At 37.1% G+C, this 22,004-nt stretch overlaps 1 protein-coding gene across 6 annotated transcripts in view; it reads right to left on the reverse strand.

The window, feature by feature from the left end:
- The window catches only part of CCSER1 (coiled-coil serine rich protein 1), a 1,577,476-nt gene that overhangs the window by 1,474,089 nt on the left and 81,383 nt on the right, over positions 1–22,004 (reverse strand). For 2 of the 6 annotated variants that reach the window (XM_049885715.1, XM_049885716.1), the window contains exon 2: positions 17,567–17,748. The exons of the other annotated variants lie outside the window; for them this stretch is intronic. The gene's annotated coding sequence lies outside the window, so the exon portion shown is untranslated. The remainder of the gene's footprint in view (positions 1–17,566; positions 17,749–22,004) is intronic. 6 annotated transcript variants of the gene reach the window in all.

Consider the following 22,004-nt stretch of genomic DNA (forward strand, 5'->3'; position numbering starts at 1 on the left):
ACATACAATATTGCAAAGCGTAATTTGCTGATGTTATCATTCTCAGATGTTCACTTGCAGATGTTCAAAGATAGGGCTTACAAAGATACTGAAAAGAAAAAGTAATAATAATGGAAGACAAAAAAAAAGAGGTATTCGACTTATGTCAGAACTGACTTACAATGCAGTCATCAGAACAGAACCCAGTTCTAAGTCAGGGACCACCTGTAGTTACAAATACTAGCAAATGAATTAAATTTTCAGGACCACAATCCAAATAAATCTTCTCAATTTTGAAAAAAATACAGATTTTCCAAAGAATAAACGTTGTGATTTAGGTATGTGCCCTCTCTACCTCAAAAGGTATCACATGTTATAAACCTCACTAGACATTCTTAGAGTTATTGTAAAATGATTATCCAATTATTCCTAGCCATTAGACTCCATATCATAACATTATAGGATTGCAGGGTTGGAAGAGACTTTAAATTCTTCTAATCTGCTCCATCTGTCCGTTTTGTTCTCTCAACGACATCATGTTGTCAGCTCAGGTACTACAGAAAGCAGATGCTTAGCCACAGTTAGGAGTGTAAGATGTTCATTGAAGAGGACTGCCAGAAGAATGAACAAATCAGTCTTAGATGAAATACAATGAGAATGTCCCTTAGAAGCAAGGATAACTAGACCTCAGCTTGCTTACTTTGGGCCCAACATCAGGAAAGATCAGTCACTAGAAAAGGACATCATGGTTGGCAAAGTAGAGGGTAAGAATAAACAAGAAAAACCTTCAAGAGAGGGACTGACACAATAGCCACAATGATGGACTGAAACATACAAATGATCATGAAGATGGCATAGGACCGGGCAACGTTTTGTTCTGCTATACATATGGTCCACCATGAGTCGGAGCCCACTGAAAGAGTTAAGGCTGCATACTGAACCACTGACAGGTGCTTGGGTACACAAATCAGAGAGACTCCTTTTTGGACTAAATGCCCCTGGTGTTCTCAGAAAATTCAGGGTCATCCAAGTATACCAATGGAAAAAAAAAAAAATGTTACCATCAAGTCCATTCTGACTCATAGCGACCTTACACAACAGAGTAAAACTGTTCTATAGGGCTTCCAAGGAGCAACTGGTGGATTCAAGCTGCCAACCTTTTGGTTAGCAGACAAGCTTTTAACCACTATGCCACACACCCATTGCCATCGAGTCGATTCTGAGTCATAGAGACCCTACAAGACAGAGCAGAACTGCCCCATAGAGTTTCCAAGTAGCACCTAGTGGATTCGAGCCACCGTCCTTTCAGTTAGCAGGCAGAGCTCTTAACCACTACACCACCAGGGTTTCCACTACACCACCAGGGCTCCCTTATACTAATAAACCAAACCAACCAAACTCGTTGCCATCAAGTCGATTCCAACTCATAGCAACCCTATAGGACAGAGTACTCCATTGAGTTTCCAAGGAGTGCCTGGTAGATTCAAACTGCTGATCTTTTGGTGAGCAGTCATAGCACTTAACCACCACGCCACCAGGGTTTCAGGCTGGGCTAATTATGATTCCATGACCTGCCTTTGTACTTGTGGAGGCTCTCACAGTCCTGGAACTGGCAAGAGCCCTTTTTTTTTTTTTTTAATTGTGGCAAAATACGTTGTTGTTAGTTGCCCTCAACTTGATTTCCACTCATGGTGACCCCATGTGTGCAGAGTAGAGCTGCTCCACAGGGTTTTCAGGGCTGTGATCTTTTGGAAGCAGACTACCAGGCTGTCTTCTGAGGCACATCTGGGTGAGTGTGAACCACCAACGTTTCAGCTAGTGGTTGAGCCCTATTCTAGATATTACATGGAAGTGGGATCATTCAATATTTGTCCTTTCATGACTGACTTATTTCATTTAGCATAACGTTGTCAAGGTACATCCATGTTGCAGCATATATCAAAACTTCATCTCTCCTCATGGTTGAATAATATTCCATTGTATATATTTACTACATTTTGTTTATCCATTCATCGGGTTGTTTCCAACTTGTGGCTACAGTAAATAACACGACAATGAACGCTGGTGTTCACGTATCTATATGCATCCCTGCTTTCCATTCTTTGAGGTATATATGTAAGGAATGGAATTGCTGGGTCGTATGGTAATTCGATGTTTAACTTTTTGAGGAACCACCAAACTTTTCCACAGCGGCTGACACTTTACAAATCCACCAGAAATAGATGAGAGTTCTTATTTCTCCACGTTTTCACCAATACTAATTGTTTTCACCTTTTCTGGTTATATTCATCACCATGGTAGTGAGTTGTATTGATTGACTTTTCCCTAATGACTAATGATGTTGACCTCTGTATCATTTTTAAACATACAAATTAAGATTACCATCATTCATTGATTAAAAAAAAAAAATCTTTGTCAAGCATTATATTACATGTCAGGCATCATTCCAGGTGTTTGGATACAGCTGTGAAAAAAACAAAAATCCTCTCCCCATGGAATGTATTTTAAACCAACTGTTAACAGAAGGTATTGTGCACTTTATTCATTAAAAAGTATATATATATTTACACTCTACACGGTAATTGCATCTTTTAAAAATGAAATATTTAGAGAACTGAAAGGAAAATGTTGTTACTGCAGATTTGGATGGCAAATGTTAAATCAGAGATGATGAAGAATCTATATAAAAGACTTCATGCCACAAAGAGCATTCTCAATGGAGCCAGGGGTTTCTGGCATAAGCCAGTTTTCATTGTACAAAGCAGCATACTGAGCAATCCATTACAACAGTCATTTTATAAAATATCTTTAAAATCATTAGAAATATTTGCTAGGTGATACTGACACCCGACAAAGCAATGTGAATAGAAAAACAAGGCAATGAAAAAAATAAAGTGAACAAGAATGCCAACCCTGGAGATCCCTATGTAATACGTCAGCCTCAGGAGTCTGCCTTTTCTCTGCCTTCTGCTGGACACTAGGAACTCCAGTTGTTACCAGAATTCTGTACCCAGCTAAATGTAAAATCCCCATCAGTGAGATGTGTACGATGCCACTAAACCGAAATTTCAACACATTTCACATTAATAAATAAGAAATACTGATTTTAAAAAGTGCTAGCATAATATACACTTACATATCGTGGCTTCCCAATCTGGTAAATCACAGTGATTCAACACATACTTACTGATGCATGTTTTATTGAGCGAAACACCAAGGATACAAAGTTGCACTAAACGTTATGTGCCTTCATGAGGTCATAAAGACTGCCAAAAAATAATTGCCAAAAAATTAATTTTTGTTTATTTCCTTTCTCATAGGATAAATAAGCTAAGAAACCACATAAATTCTGTAACGGGGGTCTACAATTGAACAAGCTTCTGTGACCTTTGTCATATTCAATACAATAACAAGTTTTGTTTTTTTCCTAAGTTATATAGTTTTCTTGTAGATTCAAATTCACATAATAAAAATCACTGGATGAATAGCGTACACATTTAACACACTTGCTTCAGTAAGGTTTCCTTCATGGTCATAAGACCTGCTGGAGATAACATAAATTACTAGGCAGCCTAACTCTAAAACCACCCTTTCTCTCTCACTTGTGTCAGCCCTGAGAAAACCTGGCCCATATTACACTCCAGTGATCAATGGCCACACGAATCTTCCATGTTAAAAATCAATACATTGTATTTTTGTGACAGAGAATCACATATTTGTTGTAGGTAGACTGTAGTATCCTCAACCGCTTAATGGGCTCTCAGCTCCCTCCATTAATGTAAGTAATGAAGAGTCTCTTACTTCCATATATACTTAAATATAAAGGCATAGTATATTATCCTGAATCTTAATAGTGAAATCAACATGGTATTTTATCACATTTTTAGTCTTCGGACCAAAAACCTGTGGTGAAAAAATAAATAAAAATAACATATAGTGGCTATTTAAAATCCATAGGGAAGGCCAATTCAAAAAGGTTACTGGCTGCGTGATTGCATTTTTATAACATTTTTGAAATGACAAAATTTTTTAAATGGAGAGATTAGTGGTTGTCCTGGGTTAAGAATGAGGGGAACGGACAGAAAGATGAGTGGACAACAGAAAGGGCCCTTGTAATGGAAATATTCAGCATCTTGACTGTGGTGTTGGATACTAGAACCTATATGCAAAATAAAATCCTATAGAACTAATAACACACATACACAAATGAGCACCTGTTAACCTAGGAGAATCTGTGAATATCAATATCCTGGCTATGCTATAAATTAGCAAGGAATTGGGTAAAGGGCACAAGGGATCTCTCCGCATGTAACAAATGCATATGAAGCTATGACTACCTCAAGAAAAATTTCAACTACAGAAAAATTCATAGGAGATATATTTTCATAAGAGAAAAGAGTCCCAATATGAAATGATACACTGAAGCCTGTGAGAGGTGGAACGCAATGGGGCTGCCTTGTTTTTCCGGGTCTTGCAAGCTTTTTGCCTTTGACAGGGTGAAGCTCTTATTACTTTTCTATCGTTTGTTTTACTGAAAAATATTTTAGTTTTCCTTTTCTGACAGATTTCTGCCTTTCACAGATTTCAGCTTTTGCGGGTTTTACCGTATAAATATGAAAGATATTCATGTAAATGTAAATACAAAGGATATAAGTTAAAATCAAGGAAAAAAATTAAATATAAAATAAACAATGCCGGAGTGAGTACTAAAAGACAAAAAGTATTTTAAAATTTAAATAACAGAAAAATACCAATATAAAATAACCACTTTTGAGTTGTGGGGTCTGTTCCCTTGTTCTACCTCCTGCATTTTCCTTTGGAAACAATATGCTAAACCAAATTTTCAAAGCAACTCCTAAATCTAGGCAAGCCCAAACTCGCCTTTAAGAACAGAAGCAATGCTATTAAAACAATTCATCCTCTGAGCTATGCACATAACTCCTAACAACAAGAAATGTTTAAATATGGCGGGGTGAATTATGAGGTGCGGAGAAGAAAAGAAAATTAATTACAAGAGTGCAAAAGATTGGAATGGATCAAAGTATATTTTAAAATCCAATTATTTTACCCAGGTCTCTTCTTAAATATGCTAACCAGTACTAAGACACCCTCTTAGGAAAAGAAGACCCTAGGAAGATCCCATTGAAATATATGTCCCTGTCCAAATACGGGACATATTTGCCTTGACCCTGTACCTTTAAACCAGGGTTGCTTATTCAATCATCTAACCACCAACTTTAGTCATCTAACATTAGTCCCAACAATTATCTTAATTCTATCATTTGGGTAACCATATGTCCCAGTTTGCTTGAGACACTTCAGTTTACACATGTCGTTCCAGCACTATCGTTAACAGTGCCGCCCTGCACTCTCAAAGTGTTCCTGTTCGGACAACAGGTTTTTCAGTCACTTATCTATCTGGGATATAGTTTGTATTTTGCCTCTGACCCTGTCCTTTCAGCCCGACCTCTATTATTCATGTTTGACATTGGCCCATTTTGTGGGGAAATGCCCAGGAAGGAGGCATCAGATTAGAGTGACAACATCATTGTCCAATTTACTTATTAAAATAAATTAAAATTGTGCCATTTTAAGTAAAATTTTATGAGTTGGAATAGGTTCAATGGCAAAGGGTTTTATCACCAGCATCTACCCCAGTTCCAAACCCACAAATATAAGTTTAAAAAAAAAAAAAAAAAACTAATGAGTATTAAAGTTTCCTTGGACCAAAAAATATTTTGAGAGACTCTTCACACAGCTAGAGTTCCCTTAACTGGACAGCAAAAGTCAAGATTGAGATTTTGTAGACAGTACTTAGAACATTTTTTGTAAATATTTTTATATTTACCTAAAAACCTACTGAATGCACACTACCACCCTTTCCTTAGTAGGTAAATCTGATGCATTACTTTGCTTTCCAAAACGATGTGACCGATTTTCACCGAGGCACTCAGAGCTATGTCAGAAACTGTTAAAGTACACAAAAGTACTGGTAGAAATCGGACTTCCCTGATTGAGGGGCTTTCATAAAGCCATCCACAAACTTCTCTGTAGCCCCACAGTTACTTCTTATGGGCATCTCCAACCCAGAAATCATTCCCATCCACCAATTTGCTTTGTTACACTATCCTGGCAAATTCACTCTTGGATGATCCAGCGCGTGTGCAGTACTGTTACAGAGTGAAATATTTGAGTCATTCTTAAAATACTGCATAGAAAAAACAAAGAGTAAGTTACACATTTATGAAATAGATTTAATTTTTCCTAGTATAGGAGAAGTTTAAACAGAATGCTCCTTAGATCAAGGATGATGAGACTTCAACTCATTTACTTTGGACACATCATCAAGAAAGATGGATCTCTAGAAAAGGACATCATGTTTGGTAAAGGACAGGGTCAGCGAAAATGAAGGAAATCCTCAACGAGATGGATTGACACAACAGACACAGTAGTGGATTCAAATATACCAATGATCATGAAGATGGCAGAAGCCCAGTCAATGTTTCCTTCTGGTAGATGAAGTCGCCATGAGTCAGAGCCGACTTGACAGCAACTAACAATATATAAGCTATGTTTTATTAAACTAACCACAGTAAAAGCAGCCAGGGTAAGTCCTACTGCAATGTAGGCGGAACAAACAAAAACACTGTTTATCATTTGACCCTTAAGTTATTGTCCTGTGCCAGCTCAGTCCAAATAGGCAAGACCTTTATTTACATTCATTCATATCTCCTCTGCTACAGAAGGTTACAATCAGCTCACTCACGCTAAAGGGTAGATGTTCACGTAGACTTGAAGAGTAACTCTGCCTGGGAGCAAATATATATATATTTTAGAAAAATATAAATATCGTACATACTTTCACAGTGATAATAGCTTCAAGTTCTGAAATTCGATCAACAGAATCTCAAGTATCAAAAAGTGACAATAGGAGATATTTGGAGGACACCAGATTCTGCTTGTGTACTACAAAATGCCATCTAACGCACTGTCTACATGTGAAAATGCTTGGTACAGATCATGGCATATAGTAGGTCCATATAAACATGCTGAATGAAAAAAAAATCTATAATAGTACCACGCAATCATGGATAAGCTATCCAGTCTGCCTAAATAAAATGTTACCTTTGAATATATGTCAAAAAGATATAACTGCATAGAGTGTAGGGAAGTTATATCTTTTTGAAATAAAGATAAATTCTATAAATTTCCCAATTTATAGAATGCAATTGTAGACTGAAGTTTCCAGTATTTAATTTAATAACTCTTTATTGAAGCATGGAGTATTTACAAGGCATTGCTTTGGATACAAAAATGATACCAAAACAAACACAACACAATGCTTGCCCTATAATATTATGTTTCTCAGTACCTAAATATGACTTTGTCATATTAAATATAATTACATTCTCTCTCCTACAATGTTCCCAGGATTATTTTTTTCATACCGTCATTAGGCATATTTTTTCTAAAATTACATAATACTTTGAGAATTTATTCATTCCATGGCCTATTCTCCACCTAAGGCCTAAACATACTTAAGTGAAAAATCGATCTGTGAATCACTATTGTCGAAATAATGATCTCTTACTTTAAAGCACATCACACAGCATAAAGATTTTTCTAAAAATCAATTCCTGTTTATATAAATTTTACTTAAAAATGATCTAAAATTTTTAAAAAGCCAGATTATATCACACTTAATTTTACCAAATAATCAAACTACCATATGTTTATATAGGTACTGATTTTTCCATAAAATCAAAGGACCAATAGAAAAATAATAACTCCAAGTATACTAAAATATATATTTCTACATACTGTAGTAAAAGGATACATATAAATTGCTTCCGATCAGTTATATATATATATATATACATATATATATATATATATATATATTTTTTTTTTTTTTTTTAAACGGTGCACGTATCTGAAATGATCAGGACCAGCTCTGGCTGGTTCTAACAGATAGCCTTGGCACACTGCAGGTTGCCTGGTAAATTAAAGTGATTCATCAATGTCGCTGCTGTCACAAATGCACAAGACTGGCTAGCAGAGATGGATACAAAGTACAGAAAAGGTACCAGATGTGTTCGATACTTGTTTTTTGTTTTCCAGACAGGATACACACTTTATATATCTTGAAGTCTATCAGAGCTGATCTCTGTTTTGTTACGTTGTCAGAAATCCTTTTTACTGAAATCTTTCTGAGAATGATAGCTAAAGTCACTGAACAAGGTGTAGTAAATTAAAATTAAAAAAAAAATACCCTTAATTGTTATCTATGTTTTCTTCCAAAATCAAAAGTAAATCAAGAAGAAATGTAAACATATATTTATGTGCAGGAAAAAACTTCACAATGGTGGCAAACTCAAAAAAAGAAAGAGAAGATCATGGGATAACAAGTAACAGAAAAGTTGCAATTTTTCATTTTTGAGATATGTACTAAAGTGATGAAATTAAACATTTTCTGAATTACTAGCTTTTAGTAATATCTAAAGAAAAATATTAGCATCTTAGAAATATTTAATAACATTTTACTTATGTATTTATCATTATTATGCTAATTTCCTGAACATCATTTTCCTTTTTCCTAATTTACAGAATGCAATTGTAGACTGGGGTTTCCAGCATTTAATTTAATAACTCTTTATTTAAGCATGGAGTATTTACAAGGCATTACTTTGGATACAAAAATGATACCAAAATAAATACAACACAATGCTCATCCTATAATAAGTATATTTCTCAGTACCTAAAACTGAATAGCATTTTATATACCCTATAAAAGTACTAAGATCAGAAAAATCCCCACTTCTATATCCAGTGAATAGCAATACATGATTATTATTAAAAATAAATTTAAACTCACAAGTGAGGTGGTTAAATATATTTGGCACTGGAGTTCAGGTAAGTGATACAGACTGAGGATATAGATTTGAAGGCGCGCACACACACACACAAAAACTGAAATGACAAGATTGGATAATATACAAAACACGTAGCAGGAAGAATGAGCCCTAACCCTTCTCAAGAGAGTCAGTTACTCAAGGCATACCTGTCTACTAGATATCTACAACTGGATGTCCCATCTAAAAAATAACTTGGTGACAACAGAATCAATCATTTCCCTCCAAACCTCTTTCTCTTCCTGTGTTTCCTATCGTGTTTTAACCCAAAAACATAGGAATTAGCCATGACATTTTCCTCATCTTCTCACCACCTCTCCAACAATCAATGAGTCAGTTTTTCCTATAGATTTTTCCTCCTAAAACATTCACTTCTCCTCATCTGTATTTTCACATCTCTAATTTACGGTACCATCATTCTCACCTAGACCATTCAAATAGTTCCCTAACTTGTCTGCCTGTCTGTGGTTCTGTTGACTCACATGCTTTGCACTGTAGCTAGAATGAGCCTTGTAAAATTCAACTCTACTCCTCTTCCTAAAGCCCCATTAAGTAAGGTAAAATAAATTCTCTTTGATCCTAGCCTCAATTCCAAGCCCTTCAATATGACATATCTCACTAATACAAATTCCTTCCCTATCACCAACACCATACAAACACATTTACAGACACCCTACACTCCATGCACACTAATCTATTTTCATTTATTCAGAAGTGTCAGGTTTTCTTTTCACCGTTATTTTCTATTTGCATGTTTTATAACTTCTGTCTGGAATTCCACATCCACTCCCCGCCTATACATAGTAAACACCTACTTCTAATGAAATCAGGACCTTTTGAGGTTATCACTTACTCTTACTATGTAGCTAGTTGGATATTACTAGATAATTAAAACCAGATCTTGCAATCGGCTTAATGTTTTATTTCTTATTCCATTTTTAAAACCTACTGTTTATCAGTTACTTATCAGCTTAAATCTATTTTACAAATGACATCTCAGATGGAACTCTAACATAGACTTGTTAAAACATAAGATGCTCTATATTGTTGTAGTTTTGTGGTTGGATGATCCCTTACCCTGCAATCCCAGGATTATTTTTAAAAACTTTCCCTAAACGACTTGAGTTCTTACTTTCGTACACTTAGATAACGGAAGTGTATGAACTCCAGCTATAAGTAGAAATCCTTACAGTCTTTGTCTTTATAGTGCCTTAGTCCACAAAACCAAACCAAACCTGTTGCTGTCGAATAGGTTCCAACTCATAGTGTCCCTATATAACAGAGTAGAACTGCCCTATAGGGTTTCCACATTTGCCTTCTAGAGACATGCTTTTCAAATTTAATCTTCAAATTTCCTAGGAAAGATCTTCTTAAAATCCAAATTGTAATTCAGTAGGTCTGGTTGGAGCCTGAAATTCTGCATTCCTAACAAGCTTCCAAGTGAGGCTAATGCTTCTGGTTCAAGGGCCACCATATATTTGAGTAGCAAGTCTGTATTAGGGAAAAAGCTTTTACCCCTTTGTACCAATTTATTTATATCTCTTTAGAGTGGCAAATTTTATTCATCAGAATTTTGCGATAATTCATTAAATATTATACACATATGCAGGACACACACACTCACATGCACTGTACAACCCGTCTTCTGGACATGCCACATCCTGGCATTGTGCAGGCTCCCCATCTCTGCTCCTGTCCTTCTCTCTTGCTTCATGTGCCCAATGCAGAAAGATCATTGGATCACTGTCCCCAGAAATTAGTCCCAAAAATTAGACTTGGTGAGGGAGTAGCAGGCTGTCACTCTAGCCTCAAATCTAAGTCATGTTTTCCATTGCACCTTTGTCAGAAAGTCCTATATTTGGGAAATTATTGGGAACTGTCTGGCTTATTAACAAAGCAAATACTTTGATACCCATTTGGCCAACAAGGTCCTGTGTCTATTTTTTCTGTAATTAAAGCCCAAGAGGTATAGGGCTTTGCTCCCCACCCCTCCGACCACCTACAATAACTGAGATCATATCCTTAAATTTAGCCGTCAGGAGAATCTGATGTGTCTTATTATATAAGCATACTTTCACAATATTTGCTATCCAAGTAGACAGAATAATGACTAAAAGGGGGTATGTGCACAAGCATTGTAGTGTATTTTTAAATTGAGATAAACTGGTTTTCTTGATTTTCAGAAAAGTCAGCTTATGTAGATACCTATACAGGATAGCTTACTTAGCCATCATTAAACTTGCTACTATGCTGAAAACAGAATGTAACTGGTTTTATTTCTTGTCAACAAGCAAGTCAAGGGCATCCTTTTCCCGGTCAAGATGCTGAAGAAATATATACATTGATAAGAGGACTTTCATTTACTAAATGTTCACCGAAGTGAATGACGCTTTGAAAATGTTTTACAAAGAATGCATTTTTACTAGCTTTGTAAAGAAGGGCTACAATGTAATCTTGTATTGTTTATCATAATGCTTTACCAGCTGAGTATGACATTCAACCTATTTCTAGGGAACACTGAACACCCTTTGCAGAATTTTTATATAACTTCCAATCATTTTTTAAATAACCAATTTCTTTCAGTAGAATTCTATTCATCTAAATAATGTAAAAAGAAAAAATATAGCATTCAAAACATTAATTCATGGCACATTTCTTTAAAACTAACGAGCTTTTAAACTAGAATTCCTCCCCTTCTTTTCCTCCTTAATCACAAATCTGTCAAAAAGAATTTATATAACTGTACAATCAAATACAAACTGAAGAACCAAATAGGAATACTCTACTAGAAGGAATAAAATTAGAATAAAATAAAACATTCCTCGAAGAGCATGCTTACCACAATATTCGAAATTCTCTGTAAAAAGTAATGTAAGCTCCACGGTGGAGGTAAGGAATTCTTTTAACCTCTCTGGACCTCAGATTGATCCCTTACAAAATCATTTACAAAATTCCATCTATCTGAAAAGACTATGCTGTTGTTTTTGTTGTTAGGTGCTGTCGAGGTGGTTCTGACTCACAGTGACTCCAGAGAACAAAACACTGCCCAGTCCTGAGCCATCCTCACAGTTGTTGTTAAGTTTGGGCCCACTGTTGCAGCCACTGTGTTAATCCATCTAGTTGAGGGTCTTCCTCTTTTCTACTGACCCTCTACGAAAAATCTGTATAACTGGTCAGATGTCACAGTTTACTCCACCTAGGACATGATCAGTATAAGAACAACTCTGTTGTGCCTTTGCTATCCACCAAATCCACTGTGCTTGGCTGGTCTTCCAGTGTAACGCCCTTCTTTAGGAAATCCATATGCCTTCCACTGTCTTGTAATAACCTAGCAACCACAAGGCTAGGTGCTATTAAAAGAAATGAGAAATCCACAATTCATTCCTTCCTTGTGAACAAATATTTATTAATCCGTATGTTGACTGATCACTTTTTAGATTCTCAGGCTTTAACCTCCAGTGTGTCCCCTAGCACTCTCCTGCAATACTGTAAGTCCATTCCCCTCTGTAATGGTTCAAGTTGTGCATCAACTTGGCTGGGCCATGATTCTCAGTGATTTGGTAGTTGTATGATGGTGTGATCACTTCCACGATGAAATTTGATATTACATGATCACTTCCGTGATGGGATCTGCTGTGAGCAGCCAATCAGTTGAAAGGGAGTTTCTTTGGGGGTATTGTCTGCATTGAATATAAGTAGATATTCTGGCAAAGCTTGTGACCGTTTGCTTGTTGTGGACCCTGCAGCTAGCTCCTGTTCATCTGGTCTCCGGTTTTGGGGGCTTGAGCTAGCACCTCACCTTCGGTCTTGCCTGCCAATCTTTGGGATGCATAGATCTTCACTGCCTGTGAACAACAGCTCTGCTCTCTCCGAACTGCCAGTCTTGGGTTCATCAGCCCCTGTGGCTACGTGCATCAGAAGAACCCTGACCCAAGGACTTGGGACATTCCAGCCTCTACAACGGTGTAAGCCACTTCCTTGATATAAATTTCTCTATTATAAATATATTTATACACTTTACTGGTTTTGCTTCTCTAGAGAACCCAGCCTAAGACACTCTCCAACTCACCTAGATGATCTATTCATACCTTTGCCTCTCATTTCCAACGTCAGCTGTCTCCTATACCCTTACTCTCAAGTTCCTCTATCACTAGAAACACAGAGCATTTTGAAAAAGTACTTCCCCAGGCTCCCAGTCCCACATCTCCAATTCACTTGCACCTGTTCCCATCTAGTCTGCCTTCCCTCCATTATTAAGCCTGAACAAGTCATGCACCTATCCAGTCCAATTCCCCCACATTTACACTGAGTTCCATACCCTTTCAGAAACTCAATAGTCCTACCCCAGAAATAATTGTGCTCTTTTTCTGCAGGGTTAATTTTATCATTTCTTCTGGACTACTCCATCAGATTATTCCCTACAAACATATTCAATCTTAAAAATAAATACTTCCTTTAATCCCTTTCTCCCTCCAGATACTGTTCTATTTCTCTTCTTCCCTTTATAGCAAAACTACTTAAAAGACTTGTCCACACTTTCTGTCTCCAGTTCCAACACTTCCATTTTCTCTTAAACACTCCAATCAGGTTTTATCACCACCATTTCAATACGGTAGTTTTTGTCAAAGTAACCAATGATCTCTATATTACTGAAACCACTGTTAAATTCAGTTCTCTTCCTATCTGACCCACTGGCAGCACTTGTCAGAGTTGATTGATCCTTTACTGAAATACTTTTTTCACTTGACTTCTGAGACGACACCAGCTCTTTGTTTTCCTGCTTTCTCCCTGGCTGCTCCTTTGCAATGTACTTGCTGGCTCTTCCTAATCCTTCCACAACCTCTACATTTGCACGTTCCATTCTTCACAGCTTAGTTCTTGTGCCTCTCCTCTTTCTACTGTATACATTTTCCTGGAGTCATCTCATCTAATTCCACACTTTAAGTACCAGCTGTATATACTATGTCTCTAGTCTAGACCTCACCTTTGAAACACAGATTCACATACTCTGCTGCCTACTCAATATTTCCACTTGGAAATCAAATAGATGTCTCAACCTTAGCATGTACCAAAGTAAACGCCTGCTTTTCACCATCTTCCCTATCTCAGTAATTGGCAATTTCATTTTTGCAGTCCAGCCTAAAAACCTTAAAGTCATCCCTGCTGTCTCTTTGTGTCACACCTCATATCAATCCTTTAGCGATTCCTCATGCATCCTCCTCCATTGCTATCCCCCCTCATCCAAGTCACCATCTGCTTTCAGCTGATTACTTTGCTATCAGGGTATTTTCAACACTGAAGCTAGAGGAAACCTGTTAAATCAGAAATCAGAGCACATCACTCCTCTTGTCCCCAAAATATGTCTGCTCAAATATTACCTTTTCAGAGAGGTCTTCCCTAAACATGTTGTATAAAAATGCAATCACTTCCCACTCGCGCTGCTTTACTTTCTCCTTATGCTTATCAAGTGTCACTATCAGATACAGTGTCTTATATGTTTCTGTTCTTTTGAAGTTAGGAAATCACCAAGTCACTAATTTGCAGTAAGTCAGTTACTGAATATTTTCGGGAAACAATTTTCTAAAATAATTAAATATTTAATATAGTTTGTTCAGACTTGAAAATACTTTCCACTTTGTTCATGTGTTCCTTTAAAACTTGTGAATGCTAAGTCAATCCTCCAAAAGCATTTAACTCCAACAAAAGGCCTTGTAGCTATGTGGTACTCATTCCAAAAAGCTATTTTGAGTGGGTACAACATAAAGAAACTGTGATGGATTGAATTGTGTCCCCCAAAAATATCTGTCAACTTGGCTAGGTCATGACTCCCAGTATCATATGATTGTCTACCATTTTGTCATCTGATGTGATTTCCCTATGTGTTGTAAATCCCATCACTATGATGTAATGAGACGGATTACTGGCAATTCTATTGATGATATCTACAAGATTAGACAGTGAGATACAAAAGAGAGAAACAAGCAGAGAGAGAGGCAGACCTCATACCACCAAGAAAACAGTGCCAGAGGCAGAGCATGCCTTTGGACCAGGGGTGCCTGAATGAAGAAACTCCTAGACCAGGGAAAGACTGATGACAAGGACCTTCCTACAGAGCGAAATGAAAGAGAAAGCCTTCCCCTAGAGCTGACACCCTGAATTTGGACTTCTAGCCTATGAGACTGCGAGAAAATAAATTTCTCTATGTTAAAGCCATCCACTTGTGGTATTTCTGTTACAGAAGCACTAGATGAGTAAGACAGAAACCAAACTTGATGTGAATAAAAATACAAAATTTAAAATGTCTTAAGATGGAATTATCAACTTTTTATATTCAGTAATAATAAAAATATTTCTAAATGAAAATGTCATTACTAGACACGCAAATGCATTAGTTTCCATCACACATTTAAATAAACACAACTAATTTGTATACTGACACATCTGACAACACAAATAAATACAGCTGCTTTTTGAGTAGTTTTCAAAATTTGAGCTTTTCGCAGTGAATATTTAGGACTTCAAACCACCAGTATTTTATTATGGCAATTTAAATATCTCTGGCCTATAAAATACCTTGATTAATAACAAACCTAAATGTCTCCAGAGGAAAGTGCCCAATTTGATAACACATCTTGATTTTTTTTTTTTTTAATTTCATAAAAGGAGTATGCGATGAGAGCTGTATTCAAATACCCAAAGGGCTGTCGTCTGGGAGATGTTCTGTACTTAATCATAACATGCCAAAGTTTGTCTCATTAAGGAAGTACTCTTAAATAATTCCTTTGACTCAATAACAGAGTGGGCTCCTTTGTGAAACAGCACTCTGTCCTTAGCATATTCCAACAGAAGATGACCACTCACGTAGGATAATGTAGAAAGGATTCTTGTAATTTGGAGATAGATTAGATTTATGAACTCTGTGTTTCCTTCCAGTTCTAAGATTATTTAATAGTTTTCCTGTGTCAATGAAGATCTGAATATAACTCTTGCTAATTCAAGGAGCCCTGATAGCCGCTAACTAAAAGGTTGACGGTTCAAACTCACCCAGTGGCTCAGGAGAAAGACCTGGCAATCTGCTCCCATAAAGATTATAGCCTAGGAAACCTCATGAGGCAATTCTACTCTGTCACATGGAGTCACTGTGAATCAAAAATCAACTCCATGGCACCTAACAACAACAACAAATTCGATTCACAGTAGGCATCTGAATACCACACAAAAAAAAAAAAACCTGCTAATTTTACACGCTTTACTTTTGACCTTTAACAGAAGCTTAACATAAATAATGGAATATTTTAAATAATTATTTTAATCTACACTTTTCAAAACTACTGCCTAATTCAGTCATTGAGCCCTGGTGGTGCAGTGGTTTAGAGCTCAGCTGCTAACCAAAAAGTCGGCAGTTCGAGTCCATCAGCTGCTCCTTGGAAGCCCTATGAGGCAGTTCTATTATGCCCTATAGAGTCCCTGTGAGTCGAAATCAACTAGACAGCAATGGGTTTTAATTCAGTCATACTATCATCCACATTTTAGCCATATTTATGTCATATAATTTTATTAGAGATGATAGCATACTTAATACAAAAATTAGCTATAGTTGATGAAAATGAAGGCAAACTGCTTAAACCTCACAATTCTGTCATGAAACAACGTGCTGTATGGGCAACCAACGTTGTAGTGTTAAGTTTTAATTCTTTTTATGTAGATTTTTCAACACTAAGCTCTGTGAAACAATAATCGATTCTTTTAAAACAATGTAAACAGAAATGATTGAGGTATAGACAATTTGTATGCAGACGCAGGTCAGAGGAAAGGGGAAACGGCCACTGAATTTCCTTCTTTAAGAAAAGGTCTTTCACCTACACAGCTGCTTCTCAGGCCATGGAATAGAGAATTGGAATAGAACAAGGAATAGCAAAAGAGGGATTCCCTTGGTTAGTAACAAGCACGAAATAGTCTTAATTTTTACTGTGTTAACATTAAAACACAGATAAACAGCAAGATCCTGTCAGAGAAACTCAGCAGCAATTTTAATACCAGACAAAACTGACTCATAGGAATTACAACTAAATACTACTTGGATCATAAAAATGCACAATGAGATGATTTTACTCAATCCTGAGTGAATAAAACAGGGGAGCCTTTGATGATGACTGATAATAAACATTAAATCTTAACATGATTAACATTTTTTGAACATGAGCATATGAAAAAAAAAAAAAAACTCAATAACCTTGATCAGAGACATTTAGTTCAGGAGGAAGTCCTAAGGATTTAATCTGGCCCAATGTAAAGGAAAACTGAAATTCCATTTTGTAACCCACACACTGGAAATACAGGTTATTATACATTCCATTATGTCTCAAATTAAATTAGAACTGTCTTACATTTCCATTCATTAGATCCACAGAAAGTTCAGTACCATACTCTAGAGCAAAGGTTCTTAACTAAAGTTTTTGTTTTCACCATGGACCCTTCTAGCAATAGCGATATATGCAAAAATTAGAGCACGGCCAGACTTCCACTGAAGCAGAAGAGCCTGCCTCTCCTACTAGACTTTCCAGCTGGCTGCTGTGAGGTTCTGCCCCTCCATCATCTGCTAAACTCTGTAAAGAGGGGTGCTCCAAGGGCAACTCCACTTCCACGTGCTAGGCTTGGCTATGGATACCACTCACCTGGACTTCCACAACCAGAAAACTTATTATCTATTCCTTTCTGGACCCACACAGCTATAGCGTTCAGTGGAGTATCCTTTACAGAAAACAAGTGAAGGCAGGAAATAAGGAGTAGAAGATTCAGTCCAAAAAAGCGCTGTAATGGATACCATTTGTTATGCAGTTAGGCCTCTGGGCATCATCTGGAAGGACAAAAAAAAAAAAAGGAGACTGAAGCCTATCTCAGGGCAAATATTTTCATTTATTATAAACACAGCCTAAGGAAAAATCAACTATTTTGCCATAAACAATTAAATATTTAAAGCAGGGTAATGTGGCAAATGATGTTATTCTCTGTGTCTATATTTAAGAATATAGAAAAAAAATTTTTTTTTTAATAGAAATCAGAGTTGTTTCTGGAGACAGCTTACCCAAACTGTAGGCAAGTATTTAAAGAGTGTTAAGTAATTATACATTAAAAAAAAAAAAAGTAATGATGAAAAATTTACAGCCCTCCATACTTTTATATGTCTTTGAAAATCAGTTAAAAATTAATAGATAATCAAATACAGATCGCAAATATTCCTGGGTCTTTTAACTGTTGAATATTTAATGAGGTACAAACAAAGTATTGTGCCTATCATTTATCAATTTACATGAGTCATCAGAAATCACACAGGCAGTTATGGTGCAGGAAAAATGCATTTCCATAGATGAGAAGATAGGTAGTAATTTCAGTGAATAAATAAATAAATGTCATTCATCTAACTAAATGTGACAGACTGGCTATGTAATTAGAAAGATGCAATCAGAAAGTATTCCTAAATTCTAGAAGTAACAATAAAACACTCTTCGTATACATCTTACACACAACTGTGAAATGCAAAATACTTCAGAACAGCGCCGAGCATATGTTCTGTGGGACACCACATGCACAAGATGTCAATGGTAGTGGTGTGAAAAATAGGGCCCCTTAGTTCAGCAGGTTTGGGAAGACGATTACGCAAAATAAAATTGGTTCATTTATAACATGATATTCAAGAAAATTTAGTAATGTTGGGGTTCACTGTGAACCACCATTTAGTTTTTGACACTTATTTAAACCAAAGATTCTATTTCTACATAATACCTTAAAAGATTACTGCTCTACTGAATTGTTTTTGTTACTTTTCATAGAGTCAATTCCAACTCATGGTGACCCCATGTGTGCAGAGTAGAACTGCTCCACAGCGTTTTCAAGGGTACGGCCTTTCAGAAGCAGAACAGCAGGCCTGTCTTCTGAGGCACCCTTAGGTGGGTTCGAACCCCAACCTTTAGGCTAGTAGTCCAACACTTAACTGTTTATGCCACTGAATACCCTCACAGAAATGTTTTGTCCAATGTTCTTAGAAAATACATTACCAAAAAACACCCTGTTGCCGTTGAGTCATTTCAACTCATAGCAACCCTACAGGACAGAGCGGAACCGCCCCATAGAGTTTCCAAGGAGTGCCTGGTGGATTCAAACTGCCGACCTTTTGGTTAGCAGCCGTAGCACTTAACCACCACGCCACCAGGGTTTCCAATTATCCCCAGACTCTGAAATTCTTGAAGAAGAAAACGTTTCCTATTTACCTTTACTTGTATAGAAAGTGCCATCTGTTGAATAGGAAAATTAATAAGAGACATCTTACTTTGATTTTCAGGATGTTCTTATCCATGAAACCAAATAAGAACACCAAAACCCACTGCATTAAGTCAATTCCGACTCATAGCAACCTATAGGACAGTGTGGAACTGCCCCATAAGGTTTCCAAGGAGCACCTCATGGATTTGAACTGCCGTTCTTTTGGTTAGCAGCCGAACTCTTAACCAGTGCACCACCTGGGCTCCCTGAAACCATAAAAAGCCTCACCCAAACCACAAAAGCCTGCCAGAAACTGCTCTACAGCAATGTAAATTTGTCTTATCATGCTAGAAAAGGATAGCTGTGAAACCATTACCTCCTACTTTAAATCTCAAAAAGCCTCATGGCTGCTAGCAGGAAAAACCAAAAAACCAAGCTATCAAATGAATTCCAACTCATAGCAGGTAGATAGAGGGACAAATTATTAGCAGCCCAGTCAGAGGTAAACTATTTTCAGTTGATCTCAGTAAAGGAGGAAGGCAAGTTTCAATCAATCCTATTAAGATTAGCCAGTAGTTGATCTTCTATATTTCTTCCTCTCCTCTCTTTATACTTCTTGTTTTACCTAGCTTCTTGGAGCCGTTTGCTTTTTTCTGAAATCAAAATGCTCTCCCTATAATATGAATACAGAAAAACTGCTCAGGATAAACCTTATGTTCAAATTTTGGTGAGTTTTCATTATTTTTAATACATCAGACACGGCACATAGAAGAAATATAAATATTGAAATATAATCAAAAGTAACAAGAATTGGCTGTACATTAAAAGTAGATTAGGAGATCACTTTATTAGGTTTCATAGTAATATAATACCACGTCTAAAACAAATCCTTTCTGAAGTCATACTCCTTCTCATTAATGCGTTTATCTGTTTTGCAGGCTAATGATAAACTGTAATTACATCCACTTGCTAAGGAATCACCATAACTTTTCAGCAATACTGTTAAAGACTCTAGAATGGCCCTTGTTCATAAGCACAGTGAGTGTCCCTACTTTTCATATGATTTCTAGTTGCTGAAAGAATATGGCAATTTAAAAGATCACCACAAACAAGTATTGTTTTCATCACTGGTTATCTCATCTTCCCGGAGCCCTGGTGGCACAATAGTTAAGAGCTTGGCTGCTATCCAAAAGGAACCAACCGAAGATTCCTCTAAGTTTCTGGAAAAATTTTATGAGGCTTTTAGACAGTTCATAGACATGGACCCTGAGACTCCCGAAAACGTTTGTATGGTGAATGTGATTTTTACCAGGCAGAGTGTCCCAAACATATGGAGAAGACTCCAGAAACTTCAAGGAGGTGTGGAGTAGAAAATCTCATGGCTTGCTGAGCTTGCCTACCAGGTATATTCCAACTGGGACTTGTTACTGTTGTTGTTAGGTGCCGTCAAGTCTGTTCCAGCTCATAGCAACCCTATGCACAACAGAACGAAACACTGCCCGGTCCTGTGCCATTCTTACAATCTTTGTTATGCTTGAGCTCATTGTTGCAGCCACTGTGTCAATCCACCTCATTGAGGGTTCTCTTCTTTTCCGCTGACCCTGTACGCTGCCAAGCATGATGCCCTTCTCCAGGGACTGATCACTCCTGACAACATGTCCAAAGTATGTAAGACGCAGTCTGGCCATACTTGCCTCTAAGGAGCATTCTGGCTGCACTTCTTCCAAGACAGATTTGTTCGTTCTTTTGGCAGTCCATGGTATATTCAATATTCTCTTCCAACACCACAATTCAAAGGTGTCAACTCTTCTTCGGTCTTCCATATTCATTGTCCAGCTTTCACATGCATACGGTGTGATTGAAAATACCATGGCTTGGGTCAGGCTTACCTTAGTCTTCAGGGTGACATCTTTGCTCTTTAACACATTGAAGAGATCCTTTGCAGCAGATTTACACAATGCAATGCGTCTTTTGATTTCTTGAATGCTGCTTCCATGGCTGTTGATTGTGGATCCAAGTAAAATGATATCCTTGACAACTTCAATCTTTTCTCCATTTATCATGATGTTGCTCATCGGTCCAGTGGTGAGGATTTTTGTTTTCTTTCTGTTGAGGTGTAATCCATACTGAAGGCCGTGGTCTTTGATCTTCATTAGTAAGTGCTTCAAGTCCTCTTCACTTTCAGCAAGCAAGGCTGGGTCATCTGCATAACGCAAGTTGTTAATGAGTCTTCATCCAATCCTGATGCTCCGTTTTTCTTTATATAGTCCAGCCTCTCATATTATTAGGTATGGTGAAAGAATACAACCTTGACGCACACCTTTCCTGACCTTAAACCAATCAGTATCCCCTTGTTCTGTCCGAACAACTGCCTCTTGATCTCTGTAAAGGTTCCTCAGGGGCACAATTAAGTGTTCTGGAATTCCCATTCTTTGCAATGTTATCCATAGTTTGTTATGATCCACACAGTCAGATGCCTTTGCATAATCAATAAAACACAGGTAAACATCCTTCTGGTATTCTCTGCTTTCAGCCAGGATCCATCTGACATCAGCAATGATATCCCTGGTTCCACGTTGTCTTCTGAAACCAGCCTGAATTTCGAGGAGTTCCCTGTCAATATACTGCTACAGCCATTTTTTAAATGGTCTTCAGCAAAATTTTGCTTGCGTGTGATATTAATGATATTGTTCTATAATTTCCACATTCGGTTGCATCACCTTTCTTGGGAATAGGCATAAACATGGATTTCTTCCAGTCAATTGGCCAGGAAGCTGTCTTCCATATTTCTTGGTATAGACAAGTAAGCACCTCCAGCACTGCATCTGTTTGTTGAAACCTCAACTGATATTC

The sequence above is a fragment of the Elephas maximus genome, chromosome 5 (assembly GCF_024166365.1).
Source record: "Elephas maximus indicus isolate mEleMax1 chromosome 5, mEleMax1 primary haplotype, whole genome shotgun sequence".
Taxonomy (NCBI): Eukaryota; Metazoa; Chordata; class Mammalia; order Proboscidea; family Elephantidae; genus Elephas; species Elephas maximus.